The sequence below is a fragment of the Myotis daubentonii genome, chromosome 18 (assembly GCF_963259705.1).
Source record: "Myotis daubentonii chromosome 18, mMyoDau2.1, whole genome shotgun sequence".
NCBI lineage: Eukaryota > Metazoa > Chordata > Mammalia > Chiroptera > Vespertilionidae > Myotis > Myotis daubentonii.
The window spans coordinates 11,269,349-11,274,942 of NC_081857.1; the positions used below are offsets into that span (position 1 = coordinate 11,269,349).

At 37.6% G+C, this 5,594-nt stretch overlaps 1 protein-coding gene across 1 annotated transcript in view; it reads left to right on the plus strand.

The window, feature by feature from the left end:
* CR1 (complement C3b/C4b receptor 1 (Knops blood group)) overlaps positions 1–992 on the plus strand; it is a 125,503-nt gene extending 124,511 nt beyond the window's left edge. The window contains exon 40 of the mRNA XM_059675377.1: positions 20–992. The gene's annotated coding sequence lies outside the window, so the exon portion shown is untranslated. The remainder of the gene's footprint in view (positions 1–19) is intronic.
* The last annotated feature ends 4,602 nt before the right edge of the window (positions 993–5,594 follow it).

Here is a 5,594-nt window from a genome sequence, read left to right on the forward strand (position 1 = left end):
AGAATTCCTTTTATTTCAGTGTCCCTCCTTGACAACATACTATAAAACTGAAGAACATCTCAAATGAAAATGCTCATTGGAAAGGAGCCAATTCATTTCAACAGAATAAGATCTGAGACTCATAAAGTCCTTGAAGTGACCTCACAGAGCGGCCAGCGTGTGCACATGGAGATGCTGGCTGTCACTCCATCTTCCTTCTTTGTGCTGAAATGAAAGAACGCCCTGTCGAGCCAGGGGAAGGACTGCACTTAGGGCTTAGAAGCAATCTCAGTTACTTAAAGGAAGAGTTGTCACCTAGGATTTCTGTCTATAAGTTTGTCATTTTTCTTTCATATTTTTAACTATTCATATAGGTGATCTTGAACAATGTGGGGGTTAAGTGGTGCCATCTGAATGAAAATTCTTTTTATGATTAGCCATTTGCTAAATCCTGCATGTAACACCCCAGGATACAGAGGGGCAACTGTATAGTTACTGAAAAATATTCACCCATGCAGTTCAGACTCTTGTTGTTCAAGTGTTAAGTGTAATATGGAATGGACTCAAAAAGAGAATTTGGAAAATGCAGGAGGAAGATACAAAAAACAAATAAGTCAGATATAATTATACTCCTCAGGGATAATGACTGCTAATGTTTCAATTCACTTTCTGCTAATTTTTCTTCATATATATGGGTCTTTATACACACATATGTCTTTCTTTCTTAAATACCTTCTTTTCTGTTTGTAGAGCAGAATCCATTCCTTTTAGACAGATTGGAGTAAAAGATATGTATGTTTTCACTTTCTCAAAAAATATATGTCATTTCTGTTTCTTAAAAAGTCATTAGATGATTATAGAAAAGATGGCTTAAGAATACTCAAGAGAAATATTTGGGTGGAAAATAAACTTTGGATATTTCCTAAAATCTATTTCAAAAGTACTTTGTACTATGCTCTGTTTAAGAAACATACTGAATTTTAAATAACAGTAAATTTTTTATATAAAAGTAACTAGTTTACTTTTGGATGGATTCAGCATACACTAAATTTACTAAGAAACATGACTTTTAAGAATTTATCAAACTAATAACATGTATTGACACATTCTCAACAAGTAGCCCTAGAGTCTTAAAAAATCCAAATCCTTATAGACGAAAATGAATTTGGGGTGATATTATGGGCCACCTGAGAAAAGAGCAGAATCTTACTGGATATTTAAGAATAGATTTGTGTATGACTACTGGTATCTTCTGTGTAATTCTGGTTTTAATAGTTGTTTTTGAAGTATATTCTGATATTTATGTTGATAAATATCAATAGTGAACTGGACCTCAACTAGAATGTTAATTTCAAATCATACAAGAGGAAAAAAAACACAGCAGAACCACCAAAGAGTCAATGGACAAAGTAGGAAAATAAATTGCAACATATCACAGACAAAGGGTAATGGGCTTAACTGAGAGTTAGTAATTCTAAGACTAATTCTCCCCTACCTCTCTCTAAAAGGGCAAGAGATATTTATCCAGATCTCTCTCTGTCACACACACACACACACAGGTAATAGTCCACAAATATAAAAATATGCTCAGTGGTTTGCTTAGCACATTCCTATTATTTCTTGGGTTTGGGGAATAGAATCTTTTAAAAGAGGTATAGAAATTAACTGAGAATTAGCCTTGCTTAGAATTAAAAATCCCTTCATAGAAAAAATTCTAAATTCTTTTCCCCCATTCTGAATGGAGTAGGTTGGTGCACAATGTGATTAAGAAATACTGATGCCTGTGACTTTTTAATTGTTAAAAAAAATGAGATATTTTTAACATTGGTTATCTCTGTAAAATATCATATTGCCTAACTTAATTGTATTATTGAGCAATTTTGTTAACTTCCTTTTTATTTTAAATATACTTTTATTGACTTCAGAGAGGGGAAGCGAGAGGAAGAGAGCAAGAGAGAAACATTAATACTGAGAATCATTGATCAGTTGCCTCCTGCATGCCCCCCACTGGGGATTGAGCCCAAAACCTGGGTATATGCCCTGACAGGGATTCAAACCGTGTCCTCCTGGTTCATGGGTGGACACTCAACCACTGAGCCATACCCGTTGGGCTTCTGTTAATTTCTTGCCTCACATTTTTCATATGAAAAGCAGCAGCTGAAACAATTACTCTCCAAAGCCATTTCCAATGCTAATCTAACTTTTTTTGTACACTTAGATGTGAGATGTAAGTTAATTTTAAATGATAATGCTTCAATGAAATCTTGTCTCCTCCATTATAAGAAAGAAATAAAAGCTATTAGTATTGAAACTCTCTTAGGAAATATGGTTTGCAATATATCTACTTTTTAGAGCCTTCCACAACAAGAGGAAACAAAATGAAAACGTGTTCCTTCTGAGAAATGCCCTCCTTTCTGTATTTGGCTGGCTTCCAAAGGCCTGCTTGGGTGTGGCCTACCACAGCAAGGCTCTGGCTGGTAACAGCTATTGGCTGGCAGGTGCTTACCAGGTGCAGATAGAGAAGGCATCGCTCTCAGGGCCAGTCTCAGAAGCAGGGCTCATCCTCTGTTCAGCCAGCCACTCTCTCAGGTTTCCACAAACACCTGTGTCATTCCCCGGGACAGTCGAAGGCCTTTTCTGAGCGCATTCACAGGGGCATTCATGCTGCTACCCCACCTCTGAAAAGCATCATGTAAATATACTAATGTAGGCGGCAAAGAATCATCTAGCATTGTTTTCTTTTAAAGAAGTCAGACTCCCATAACATCCCCACATACCAACAACATCATACCACAATTCATAAAGCCTTAAAAGGGATCTGCCACACAGCTCAAAACCTGGGCATTCATGCACATTCACCACTCTCTTCTCCTTTTCTCTTTAGCCTTTTGAAAAAGTCTTTAAGGGGAGTTAGAGGAACCACTAGTTTTTTTGTTATTAATCCTCACTGGAGAATTTTCCCATTGATTTTAGTGAGGGGGGTGGGGGAGTGGGAGAGAAGGGAGATAGAGAAACATTGATGAGAGAATGCCACATCAATCAGTTGCCTCCTGTACATACCTCAACCCAACTGGAGTGGGGAACCTGCAACCCAGGTACATGCCCTTGATCGGAATTGAACCCCCGACCCTTGGGTTGGTAGGCTGCTGCTCTAACCACGGAACCATGCCAGCGAGGGCAGAACCACTCGTTTTTACTCCCCTACTTCCCTCAAAGCCTTAACCCTCTCTGTGCTTTTTTCCTGTGAGGACCTTAGGAAGTTCACGATCAATATTCTCCTTTGAACTCAGTCACTAAAATGATCTCAATGCTAAGGGACAAACATTAGCTCCACTTCATAGGTCAGCTTGTCTGCCTGATTAAGAAAGCTTTTCAGTGCAGACAATTCATATCTTATTTTTAAAAGAGACAAATCCAGTTTTGTGTTTAGCGTCTAAAATGATCAAAATCAAAATCTCTCAGAATTTTTTAGCATTTGGTAAACCCATAGAGTGAAGCATTGAATGAGACATGTTAAACGCACTTGACTTCTACACCTGTTTGTTTCACTCAGTACTTAACACATATTTATCATACAGCTCCAGCAGGCCTAGGACTATCTGGGCACAGGAGAAAAAGCAACAAAACTCTATTCCTGACTCATAGAGCTTGTCCATAAAAATAGGGAACAAGGCTTGGGACATATCCTGAGATGAGTCAACTCAAAATAAGTTGAAGCAATCGATGTGAAAATTTTAAATTATATTTAAAATGCTTTTTGAACATCAGGTGTAGAAATTTCATTGACTGAAAGCAACTTCCAGTTCTGAATCTAATCTAGTACCTGTAACTAAGAAACTAACCATATTTTCTCCCTACCTTTTAAATATTCTCACAATTAAAAACAACTTACTTCCAAGCCCCAAATAAATGGGAAAGGTTTTTCTCGCCTTTATTGAGATATAATTGACATAGAACATAGTGTACTAGTGGTTGTAGAGAATAGATTCTCTGTTTTAATAAGTGACAACCTTAAGCTACTAAACTACCAGTTAAATTCTTTTACACTGTTAGAATGAAGAGAAATGATAATTCCTCATAATTGAGTTTCCTATTCACTGTCTCCTTAATTATACCTCATTTAATCTGTCTCATCATAGGATATCTAGATTTAATAGCCCAAGATATTTTGGTGTTCATTTTATAATCATCTCCACACATAGTGTCTTACATGCTTGGCCAATAATCCATATATTAATTACGTTGGTCTGAGAGAAAGAGGAAATTCCATGGTTTGTGGAACCCAGAAGCCTCCAGTCCATCTCAGATGCAGAATTGTGTAAATGTATATGAAGTTTTGTAATTCCAGAAGAAGCATTTCAGGTTTGTACGGGTTGTTTCCATTTCCTCACCAACATCTCATTCTTTAACCTGGAGCAGTACAGGTTCAATCCCCACCATTGTATGAACAAAATAGATGTTGATATATATATTAGATGGTTAAAAACAAATTTCTTTACCTGAATCCAAATGTAACATAAGGCCAGTCAATACAGAAAACTGAAAATCACAAAGAAAATTACATATAATTGTGGTATATTTCCAACTAATCCCTTTTTCTGTGCATAAATATACTCCTTTTTTTTCAATAAAAGAAACACCAAAAGGTATACACTGATTTGAATTCTGCTTTTCATTTATGAATATCTTCTAGTTTCTAACAGTGATATTATTTTACACTGCTTGCTACATTGAATTCCACCCTAAAATGCTACCAAGCATCAATTCCTTAACACTATTACTAGACACTTAAGGTTTATATTTCTTCCAAATTATTTACCTTTGCTCTCAGTGCTCATGATTTCTTTAGGATAAGCTCTAAATGGAACTGGTGGTTTAAAATCCGTCTCCATTTAAAAACGTTTCACATTTATAAAACTGAGGTTTAAAGGTTTGGGGACGCTTGTTCCCTCAAAATTTTACTCACATTGGGTGATATTTTTCTTCTTTGGCAACAACTAATGGGAAGAAAATGTCAACTTTTGTTTTCTTTTTACTACCCATCATGTTACTGGTTTTTCCCCCTCCTTTGACTACCCACACAAGGTTAACTCACAACCCTACAAACCTACAAATAAATCTTGCTCATTCTCAATTGTCTGGCATTGAGAGATTGTTTCAGCAGGAAAGCTCTATTTTTCTGCTTCATCTAACGTTCTAACCAATTCCTACCCGTTCTAACTCTACTGACATTCATTGCTCCCAAGAATTTGCCACTCAATACACCCTTATTCTTACTTTTTCATGCAGGTACATTTCCTCTTCAATGAAATGAAACATTTAGTTCTGCAAGGTCATGGGCCCCATAGAGTTGAGGCTTAATATGCTTAATGGCACAGGGTTGTTGAATATTTTTCCTTCCCAGGGGTCCTCTCAGGAGAGTAAGGGACAAGAGTCATTTACATTAGGTGTGGGGAGTGCAGAGGCCAAACCCACCCAGGGCTGTCCTTCCCCTTCCAGGCCTGCACACCACCCCTCGCCCAGACCCCTCCTTGCAGGCTGCCGATTGGCCCTGGCGCCCGCCCAGGACACGCCCACTTGTGGGGCGGCACCTGGAACTGAATCTGGGTTTTGCT